The sequence below is a fragment of the Strix uralensis genome, chromosome 16 (assembly GCF_047716275.1).
Source record: "Strix uralensis isolate ZFMK-TIS-50842 chromosome 16, bStrUra1, whole genome shotgun sequence".
In the NCBI taxonomy this organism is placed as follows: Eukaryota; Metazoa; Chordata; class Aves; order Strigiformes; family Strigidae; genus Strix; species Strix uralensis.
In genome coordinates this window covers 14,243,661-14,255,825 of record NC_133987.1, presented here as the reverse complement: position 1 = coordinate 14,255,825, position 12,165 = coordinate 14,243,661, and the positions used below count along the sequence as shown (strand labels likewise).

The 12,165-nt window shown below is 39.7% G+C and overlaps 1 protein-coding gene across 1 annotated transcript in view; it reads left to right on the top strand.

Moving 5' to 3' along the window:
* The window catches only part of BMERB1 (bMERB domain containing 1), a 53,086-nt gene that overhangs the window by 30,417 nt on the left and 10,504 nt on the right, over positions 1 to 12,165 (top strand). The window lies entirely within an intron of this gene.

Below are 12,165 nucleotides of genomic sequence, written 5' to 3'. Positions count from 1 at the left end.
TTTTTTTACTCACATGTAGCCAGATCCTACAGCTAGGACAAAGTACATTGTAGCTGTGCTTTAAAATAAATAAATAAATAAATAAATAAAGGGCAAAATAAAGCACAAGTTAGAGGACTTGTGCTCTGAGCGTATCACCATGCTGACCATGGCTCCCTCGTGTTAGAGTCATACACTCTGTCAGCTTTACTTACACACACCAGCAACTACCACAACTCTTCACAGCACAGACATTGTGTTTTAACAATATTCACACTCAAGAATAAGAAAACAAAACACTACAAGCTAGACCTGTTGCTGGTGGAAATCAGAGCAAGCCCTTTGCCTGTCAGAGTGATGCAGGTTTAATCCATGGAAGGAATTTGCTCTAAGACTGCTAATTGAAATTACTGTTTTCCTTGAAGAAGACACCCAAAGAAGATCCAGGTTAGCATATCAGCCAATACAAAAAACCCCCAAAAAACAAACCCAACTGAAAAAAAACCCAGCAAGGTCTGGATGCTCAGCAGACCTGGAGTTGGTTTGCATTTTTCACGCTTCTGTGCGTGAACCAGTAAAAACTTTTCCTGCTGCTATGTGAGATCATCAATAACATTATTTCAGGCAGTTCCTCACCTGTGATCTATACAGTATGTGTCTCTCTTCAAATGCCATGAACTCTACAGGAGGAGTCTTTAGCAAAACATACAGACAGGTTTCCTTTCTTTGAAAGTTAAGGCATCAAGGCCTTATTTTTACCATAGTAATACTATGAGGTCCATATTCCCTCTCCCCCTGAACAATGTAACGCCATTGACTAATGAAGTCAGTAGGACAACAAAAGGGATGAAATGAAATATGTTGCTCCAACGTCACTATGCAAATGTTACATTACAGTACTCAGAAGTAACACTTCTGTATCTAAATAAAATCTTTACTGAAGAGTTCATCATCACTAAAAGCTTTAGAAGAGTCACCCTATAGAGGTGAAAGAAAGAGTGGGATGGTGAAGAAATAAAAGCTAGATACTTAATCATCATTATTATTTCAAAACAAGTCCTAAACTATTTCAGAATCAGGCAGTGGGATTAAACTAAAAAATAAAAGGATTTAATAGTATTAGACTTAAGAAGTGGTACAGAGTAGTGTTCAAAAACCATACAAAACTATAGGTGTTTTTTTTCTCATACGTATTCATACAGGCTCTGTGTCTCATCTGTTAGCCTTTGTCTATCAAACATATATTCAACAGACCCAGATTTTCAATTTTCAACATTGAAGTGAAGAAAACTTCAATTATATTTGAACAATTTTCACATACATTTCTGTGATTAAGTATTGAGTTAAAACATCAAAGCTTGTGGTTTTTTAGTTTATGAATTCCCCCCCCCCCTTATCAACAGTCATACTGTGAATAAGCAAGTTGCTTTGTGCTTTACTGGATATTAAAATTACTCACAATCTTCGCTCTGGGGTATTGACAGAAAGGTTAATCTCCTCAGGAAGAAATTTTCAACCTTTAGAAAGAGATTTGGACACCCAGTCAGCAACCGTAACTCACATGATCCTGAAGTCAGTCACCAGATAAAAGACCTCACCTGCCTTCTGGTTAAAGAAGGGAAGGGGCAGGAAAAAGCTCCTTTAATAAGGGGCACACCTTATTTTTCAAGTTTAGGAGTCCTTCATAGGAGCCCTTGCACTGCAGAGCCATGCAAGGCAGTGCTAACTGCTTGCCCTCACAGGTGGAATGAGCTCTGCAGCTGCATGAGACAAAATGGCCGCCCTTCTGTTGCAGCTCAACCACACAATACAAAATGGCTGCCCTGCATGTGAAGCCACTGCAGCGACCCTTCCCCTGACACCCACCTTTCTCTTTCAACAGCTTTGAGGAAGTTTTTCGTTCCTCATAAACTCTGTGTGCTCTCCTTATTGTCTCCTGGGCTGTGTGGCATAGAGAGCTGTTGACTGCCAGCTAAGGCTCTCAAAAAACCTGTTCTTCTAGCAACTACCTCCAATGCCCCTGACTCCAGTGGGAGGCAATGAAGCACTGGTGAGTCCATCCCAGGAGGCCTTTGTGAAAACTGGGGGGATATTTAGATGCAGGGCTGTTAAATGTATGTGTCCTCCACCTGTCCTTCAACAAAAACACGCAGATCATCCCAAGTACAGCACCCAAGAAGGCCACATACCCCAGTCCAAACCTGAACTCAGTGCAGTTTATGAGGCACAGTCTGAAAATCAAACTGTCTGGCAGACATCTACCGACAGCTTCCAGAAATTGCATCACGCCTGACTGGTGGACAAGTCAAGCATGTACTAATATCCATCAAAATTATTTTAAAATTTAGAAGACATCTTTAAGAAGGTGATGTCATTTGTCTGCGTCTCTATACCAGGCCCACAAATCATGTACTGTCCACAGCCTCACAGAGCAATACATACTGGTTTTTAGTTCCTGCCTATTCATACTGTGTTAAAGAAAAACTTCCCAAAAATAAGAAGTGAACATTCAGTGAGAACAGTGGAAACAGGATTTAACCTGTTTAAAATGAAACACCAAAAATTTTTAAGTAAAGACCACAAATACCCATACAGTTTCAAAACATGTGATTTTTCTCTCTTTTGTACTGCTTTGTAGTCCTTTGTATGCTCTTTTGTCTCTGCCTTGCAGATAGAAGTGGAAATTCTTTACTGGTGTACTAAACATAATGTGAGACATTATTTCAGTAATTAAAAACTAAAATACTTAAAGACAAAGATACATTTAAACAGTGTAACTTTGTGGAACTCTGAAGTGAAGCAAAAACATACAGTAGAGGAACCTCTAATTGACATCTCTGATTTTCAAATTTGTGAGGCTTCTTTATTGCAAAACACAGCTTTTTAATTTTGCTGAGTGAAGCTCAATAAAATTAGAAGTGTGACAGCATGTTCTTAGCCTGTGCCCTGAAATTTTTTTATTTGAAAAGTAAGGGAAGCAGCTGAACTCTTTTATCTTTTTAACAGATTACATAAAATAGTTCATCTTCCAGTGTATACTTTAAAAGAGGCCAGCTTTCTGATAATTCTTGTTTTTCTTTTAATTGATACAAAAAAATAAAGAAAGCAACATCAGCTGAAGCAATTGATTAACAGGTCAGGATGTTTCCCTAACCTGGGTGCAAATTGCAAGTCAGATATTAGCCTTTGTAAGCCTGTCCTTTGCTTTGCTCCATGCTGTTATTTCCTCCTTTAAAAAGAAAAGGAGTGCAGCTGAAGACAGTTGTACTCTTCATATCCAGGAAGTCCGTACTATTTCCAGCTGAATACCTGTCTGCTATGAAGAATTACCTGAAGTTTACATGGAACCAATTTTCAGATTATAAAATCAAGCCTTCCTCAATTAGGTAATGCCACAATTTACATTGTGCAATCCCATTTTAGCTCAGGCAACCATAGTCACAGCAGAGCAGGTGCACTGTGATTTGCTCTGTAATTACATTACTGAATCCTATTTTTGTCTGAAGACCCTGCCTCACTTAGTGCCCAGGATGGACCTCTTCAGGATATGTCAAGGTTATGTAGCAGTTGTGTCTTTTTATAGCATCTCTCCTTCTATGCTACTGATATTGTGAAATTTCATAAAATTATGCCAGGAGCTGTTGTGACCATCTCCAGCCAGCCCAGGAAATGAAAATATAGCTTAAAGCCATCATACGCTATCTCCAGCTCTTCTGGGTTTATTTTCAGAAAAGCTGAGGACTCGGCCCGTATTGATATGAAGGAGACAATATGTACAGAAAAGCAGCAGTTTATAGCTAGCCAGCATTCCCCCTCATTCGCTTCTCAGGCTTCTCTCAGCTCATTTCTTAAAATGTTCTCTATAAAAAGACTTTTGGGTCAAACTGTAAATTTTCAATCTGTCTTTGCTGTTAAGCACAGCAAACATACCACTTCAGAACACGCACACTCTCCCTTTCTAATTCTCCTGTCCCACTTCCTTTTTTTTCTTTCCTGGTGAGATAACAGACCCAAAAGCTGAGGGAGCTGCTCAGGCAGCATCCCTCTTTGTTGCACATTCAATGTGTTACTGCTATGGATACTTGTGTGTGGCTTCACTGATTTGTATCACTGGGGGGCATGGAAATGTACTGTGCTGAAAGACACGATTGTGAAAATGGATAATGCATGTGTTAGCTCAGTTCAGCTGACAGAGGAGACAGACAGCAAAACCTCAGACCCATGATATAGGAACAGATCAAAACTGAACCTCAGAATCTTTTGTAGTGCAAAATTCATGCATTTTAAAATGTATTAGCATATTCTGACCGAGTAAATATTAATAGTATAGGTGAGATCTTATCACCCACAGTTACTGCCTATGCCTGTGAATAGAAAAGACATGGAGTTCTTAGAAATAGCATTCACTGTCATCATGAAGCAAGCTCCTTGGGAAATCTGCCAGTGCCAGTTACTGCTGGCTTTCCAGATGGAAAGCAAAACTTGAAGCCAGCTATATTGGATGACCTTGAACTAAAACTGTGGAACTTGCTTCCACCTGTGATAGCTGTCTTGGGAGTGGTTATTTCTGCCATGTAGGTGATACCGAATGGCAATTTTTTGATGTATGGGGAATATAAGGTATTAAATAGTAAGCCCTATTAGGTTGCTTTAGGCAGTTATTGAAAACCGTTTTACTTACATCATTAAACTTGTTTTATCTGTAGAAATATAACACAGTATTTGTTTAATGTCTGTGTGGTTATTACATTGCTAAACTAATACTGTGAAAAAGCCAAATTCACCTCCACATTGACTTAGCAGAATGAAAATTGGTCATTGTCTTTGTACGCTCTCACTGCACACTACTAGATGACTCCCTCTTCTCCAGAGTGCTCATAATATCTACATCATCCAAATTCTCCATAGATCCGTTCAGGTTTTTAGACCATTTTACACTGTTATGTTTGCTTACTTGTAATCCCAGGAACAATTACCTTTTATGTAAATAAGTTTGCTGCAACTTGACTTTGACCTGGTAATAAATTCATACTAGCAGTCCCACAGCTTCATTAGCTGTCCAGAGCACATAAAAATACCAAGTGCATCTTTATGAGGGATACCATGGATGTCCCATTGATAAGCCTGGTGTGGCACACACTCTTCTGCAAGATGTGATGAATCTGTGGCTGTGACCATTCACCTTTCCCATCCCAAGCACACTGCAATGGTGTCTTACCTGCAAATACCCAGAGCCCTTAAGAAAATAGCCAGGAAACTGTAAACTGGGAAATGGCACAACTTGGTTTCTGTAATAAAAGTTGTCAGATACTCAAAGCTTGAGGCTTCTGAGATTAGGGACAGCATTTCTAGGCAACTGCCATGGATCTGGGAGCCTCAAGGATGTCAGTATACCCACTGTAGAACTGGGAACTCCTGAAAGGTCCAGCTCTGGCAAGGGTCTCCCAACTCTTCACATGGGAGCCTGGAAGCATCAGGAACATGAGTTCAGGACAGAATTGCAAAGTTCTGGACTGCGCATTTTAAGCTGAAAGTATAAATACAAGTCAGCTCTCAAAGAGGAAAGAAAAATGCCTTTGTTCAGTTTGATCTCTCTGCAGAGCCATGTCCTCTGCCCTGTTTGACAGCAAACAATCAACCCCAGAGGAAAATATGACATTACCCTTTCAACTGTGCAGCAGTAAAAATGCTACTTTAAAATGCTCAGAAAGGAAAAGCATTTTTTTTAGTGGTGTATAACGATAAACATATTGGCAAAGTATTTAATGAATTGTAGACTTAGTGCTTGTTAGTCGAGATGTTTGTGTCTTAAAAAAATGTGAAAGGAGGAATTTGCATTATTATCTCTGTTGGATAGCTAGGAAAATAATTTAATAGAAAATTTTCTTTAAATAGCATACTTGTGGTTGTCACAAATTGCTGTTAATAGACAGGGGAAGAGCTTTGGGTATCTTTAATCTTTTGACTTAGTCATTTTTAGGTCAATAATTTAGCACTGTATTTCCAAATGTAACCTTTAATCCCAAACTGGTTTTGATTTCCCAGTTCTTAGCTACCTGTGGTCTGGTTTGCATGAGTGATTGTAGAATGAATTGTCTCCCATGCTACCATGTATCCAAGATAACATAATACATCATGCATATATAGTACTCAGAGTTACTGTGGCCCACCCTTCTGCACAGCTGATCTTCCTATAGGCAAGGATGCTCCGTAATAATGTGTAACTCTTGACCTGTGGTGGTCTCTCTCACTTGCCTTCTGCTGTAAATAGGAGAGTATAGATCAGTGATGATTCAACAGTGAATTGAATGGACTCTCAGTGTTTAATTTTATACCAGATACCTTTATATTCTTTTCAGCTTTGATACCAAGTAGTTGTTCTTCTGGTTTTAAAAGTAAGAAAAGGTCAAATATGGAGGCAAATTAAGAAGGAAATTTTATCATTGATTTTGCTAGAAGACAATACACAGCCAAACCTAGAGTTTCCCACTTCTGCTGCCCAATAACAAAAAAACCCCCCTACCAGACCAGTTTAAATGAACCATGCACATAAATTGGCCCAATGCTTTTACATGCAGTCCTCTGTATGCTACTGCAATAGGGTTGGATATTTCTAAATTTAACTTCTCTATTGTATGTTTTTAGACAAATTAATGTTCTGACTAATTTTTGCCACGTAGAGAAATATTCTCCTCCACAGTGGGGCATTTCCACGAAAGCTCCACTTGTTACTATTGAAGTTGACAGTAAAACTTCATAACTGGCAGAGGAGATGGCCAAGCTCAAGAGAATTTAACAATGTCAGTGAGAATGAAATACAGACAGCTTCTTTAGACACTGTTCTGAATTTGTGAAATATGCCTTAAATATGACCTCCAGGGACTGAGATTGTCAAGTTCTGCCATCTTCAATTGTCTGAAACGACAGCTGAATTACATTACTTCACAAGTTGCAGTCCAGTGCTTCTATCCACTGTTCCTCCATTGGAGAGCACTTTTAACAAGAGAAGATAAATACACTTATTTTAATAGTTAAAGTTAATCACAGGACTTTCAATTTGTAACCTGACCTGCCAAGCATGCTGGTCAGCAACCTGTTATCTTAATCGCCAGCTCTGTGTCCTCCAGCCTGAGCAGCACCAGGTGCTGAGCTAAATAACAAGGTGATAAACACGTACCATAATGACTCAGATAATGTGTGCTATATTCATTAAATGTTGCCTGTGATTTCACAGATTTATAATTAGAAGCTTTAAGAAACTAAGATGAGTTGACAGGGACAAAAATGAAGTCAAATGTAGAGGAGGGGTATACATAAACTTCTTGTTTTCTTCTGTTCCCAGAATACTCTCACCATTCCAGATTCCCCGCAGCTTTGGCAAGGCCTTAAACACCTGCAGTCCTCAAAGGCAGCCTCCACTGATGACCCTGCTCCCCATTTCAGCCCTTATTTTAATGAATCTGCAGCTTGACAACACATTACCGTCTCTCTCTGAGCAATTCTCTTTTATTTTTACACAGCTCTTTAGTTCAATCACCCAAATTTCTCCATCACTACTGGCTGCTCTTGGCTGGTGTTCAGCATATTCTTTAGTGACACCACCAAGGAGATGATCTTCTTATCCCTATACTGAGACCTTTTCCAGATACATATAATCATGTCAGCTCGTGACTTAGCATGACATCTGATTCTTAGGCCATCTCCTAGACTGGCACTATCAAACTCTTCAGAAACTCTTAGCAATTACAAGCATTTTACTTCTGGGACGGGAATATATTAAGACAGAACTAAAAATCACCTAGATGCCTGCAAAGCCTCTTGGAAGAGAGGGAAGGAAACCAACCAAACCACTCTACATTCGTTTTTTAACTTCAAGCACTTTAATGGAATAGCAGAAAATAATCTCAGACCTCCTCTTATAGACATGCTAGAGGGAGCACAGATCTATTTCTAGCTTTGAAAGTCATTCAGCAAAGGCAGCAGCTCTCTAGACACATTGAACTGCTCTGCTTGTCCTGAAATCAATGAAAAAAAGATATCTGATGCTTATGCAGCTGTTACTAATAGTTTTACTCTTAAATCTTAAGCATTCAACAAACTTGTTGGCCATCTCTTTTTCTTTGGCTGACCATTAAGGTGAGCATTTAGTGATTTTCCTGGTGCCTTTTACTATCATTTTTGCTTTTTTCTATTCATGGCTCTAGATGGTACCTAGGTCTTACACTAGGGAATTTGGTTTTCTTCCTCAGCTGAAAAGAAGACAGAAAAATTTAACTGTTACTGAATAACTTCTGTTGAAACAAATCAAGACATTTCTGTGCCCAGTAGAGAATGTTTCTTTTTTAAGTCCTGTCTGCCATTATCTTCCACAGCCTCTGAGACCTGACAGGGCACAGCTGAATAGGAGCTCTCTCTCCTCTGTTTCCTTGCCCTGCTCCCCCTCAGTCCAGATGGTGCACAGCAGAGGTGACTCATGCTGTCACCTCACTTGTGAATCTTATGGGAATGACAGCACTCAGAGCATTCTTCTCCTGGTAACTGGACCACAGAAACACATATTGGGGCTGAGTCACTGTGCCAGATTACTGCAGACTCTTCCGACCCACTTATTTTCCTGTCATTTTGTGACATGTTTAGAAAATCTTTTGCTCATGCTGTGTATTCATTACGAGCTATTTTATCTTTTTTTTTTTGGCAAACAGAGTCTGTTTTTAGGTTTTGATGATATAGCTTGAAATACCAAGAGAGAAAATAATACACGCTTATGTGATATCTCCAAGCATACAGAGGGTTTCTTGCCATAAGCCATCAAGAAACAGAAAAGCAGAATTGCAGACAGTATGTCAGGAATACATGAAAGCACACTGAGAATTCATCCCTAGTTCAGTACTACTGCAATTACTCCAGAAATGGATTTGGGCTCTTACTAAGAAATGTTTTATCATACTCAAATGTTTAAGATTGCTGGGCAGACATTTAAAGCTCAGCTCTGGGGGAAAACCTGACATATTGTAACTGCTGTTTGCTTTACTGCTGTTTTTTTTCTGCAACATCAAAAACAAATTCACAGGGACTGGAAAGAATGTACTGTCTATTGCAGAGAACAGAGAGTTGGGCGAAGGTTGTTTGTGTACTGCAAATGTTATGCAAATGTCTCAAGCAGCTTTGCAGATAACAAAGAGCCCTAGGGGGTGTCATTTCAGTACCCTATACCATACTGTATCTATAGGGAAAAAGCCATTGCATTCTGCACAGACCAACCACACTGTGCTGCTCTCCTTCAAGAAAAGCACCAGATGCACAGGGAGCATAACAGTGCTCTTAAATAAGCTGGACAATAGTCTGTGTAACTTGTCCTCTTGCCCATCTTGCACTCTGAAAAATCTGACTTGTAGGAGAAAAAGTGCTGCAGAATTAGGCTGAGCGTGTTTCTCCAGTTTCTCTGTAGAGGGTTAGGGGACCCAAAGGAGTTTTGTTTTCTCTGCTCTGCAGATTCCTCCTTTCTTTAAGATTCCCAAAAGCTCTTTTTACCTCCTAAAGAGGTCTGACAGTAATACAAATATTTTCTCAGTCAAACCCTGCTGACTATCCAGCTTTCAGATGAGAAATCCACTGGGATTTGATTTTTTTTTCAGAAGCAGTATTAACTTCTCCTGGGCCTCCTGTAGCTGCTCACATCCAAGAACCATAGCATAAAGGGAAAAAGAGACAAGGGGCATAGTACCAGTACAAATGGAATGGCTTTCCAAGAGCTTTCTTTCCCAGGAGTTCCTCCTCTTCCCTTTTCTTTGAGGGCAACAAGGTGACTCTTGCCCAGGACAGCAATCATAGCCCTACATTCAGTATTGTTTACTAGCAGATGTGTGATGTGCTTTATAGTTACAAGCAACTACACCTCCTACTTTAATTAAATCAGATGGATGAAGCCTTCACATGGTTTTTAATGAATATGTCCCATAGCCCTCCTTTGGTCATTTAACCATATCTTATTTTTTATTTTTTTTCCTAATCAGCACCATGGAGTGGATGAAACACAAAGGCTGTTTGACACAGATGGGAGGAAAGATGGTCCATGTGCTTAAGGGGATTGGTACTGATGTTGGCTTTAGTCTTTGTCCATCATCAGAATGCACTACGCTAGAGAGCTGGGACTCCAGGGATGTTATCTGGCTTATGACTTTCAGAATTCAGATTGTCACAGAGCTGTTACAGCCCTTAAGTGCTTGGCCACTTATTTACTTCTCTCCTGTGAGTTACAAGGCAGGGACAAAGTTTAGGTCTCAGGAGAAAGAGATGCTAAGAATGTATAGGGAGAGTGCTAGCTATGTGCTCTGCAGTCAGATTAAAAAAGAGTGAAAATAATGGGAGAAATTGCAACTACAGTTGCAATGAGGCCAGCACCTTTGCCACAAATTGAGCATAGAGGCTGTAGGGACTACTGAACATCAGTGATCTTACTCACTTGGAACATACTGCCAATATTTTAAATTCTTGAAAATCCTGAGAGAAGAGCAGTGGCATTAGCTTTTAGAAGTTCCTTGAGGGCAGGGAACAAAACTGATAAAGTGAAGTATTTTAATTAGTATCTCTCAGATCTTCCCAGCATGAAGTGCAATCTACTCGATACAGAAAAAAAGAATATCCTCTATCTGTATGTCATGGAGATCTCTCTTGTAGAAACTCAGTGTTCTTTTCACTAGCTGAGGGTCTGGCCCCTAGATATCATTTGAATACAGCAGTTCAATACTGAACATTTCTAGCCAATAAACTGTCATCTTTGTTAACCGTGGTCATTTTCCTCAAATATATTAACACTCATTATATTAATGACACCCAAACTGCATGAACATCGAATGGATAAGGAGCTATAAGCCTTGCTTGTATCCCAGCCCATTTTGAATATTGATTCTCCTGAGGGGATAGTGTTTAAGATTGTTAATTGATAGAAGTAATTTCAGTAGCATTTAGCATGATAGATCTCAAGAGTATAACAGGTTTTGCTTGTGATCAGCATGAATAATATGGGGAGCCCAAGCAAGAATAATCATCAGTAGAAATGTCTCTGCCTCCAAGTGTCCTAAACACATACAGCAGTGAACCATAGACTAGCCCTGAGGCTAGCATGCTAATCTTCCTAATAAAAATAAGTCTTACAAGACAGATGTATGGTGGGAGAGCAGATCCCCAGAGAGGTGACAGTGGCACCTAAACAAGGAAGAGACGTCAGCAAGAAAAATTATTACCAGAGGTATTTCACTGTCATATTTTGGGAAGAGAGAAGTAAAAAGGCAGCAGGAATAGCTGTCATAAAATCATTTAGGTTGGAAAAGACCATTAAGGTTATCAAATCCTACCATGCACAATGAAAGTAGCAGAACAGGCAAGATGGGAGTTAACCAAAGCAGCAAATAATAAAAGGATCAACATGTTTTAATAAGGTGAGCAAAGCAGCTGAAGGACAGCTCCCTGTGGAGACCTGCATCCCATGCAGAGGCAGCAGGCAGAATAACAGCTCTTCGGTTGTGATTAAAATCTTTTTTGTGCCAGAAACACCTACTTTCTTCACTCCTCACTTAATTCAATAATTTGACTGCGTTATCCTTTGTGTGCTCACTCTCATGTACACACACTTTAATCTCTTGGGTTTCCTCTCTTGAAATACCACTGTGACTACCCATGTTCTGATAGCACTTCAGCTACTTTCAGGTACTTAGGCAACAGGCAATCCACCTTTCAGGTACAGGATTATAAAACAAGGACGCCGAGATCTGTGGGCAAGGATAGTGTTGGTGACATCCAAGTTGAAGAATGTACAATTAATCACAAAGGCTGGTTTTTTTGTATTCTTCAGGGTGTGATTTCAAAACAGAAGCCCATGATGCAGCCCTCAGAACCAACACCTGAGCCTTGGCTGCCAATATGGCTGAGACACCAAAATAAAACATTTGTCAGGAAGCTAGCTAGCTTCTAGGGGAATAATTCATTATAGCAGCTCTCAGGATAGGTATCAATTTCAGTAAGAACTGAACATGCAGTTTCTGCTAACATTACAGATTTTTTTTTTTAGCTGTCTTCTGTGACTTAATATTAATGGACTTTCTGCACACATCAAGGATTTGAAGCACTCACATCAACCACAGAAGACATTCACCCAAGGCACAACTTCAAAACAGTTAGATGCTGAAT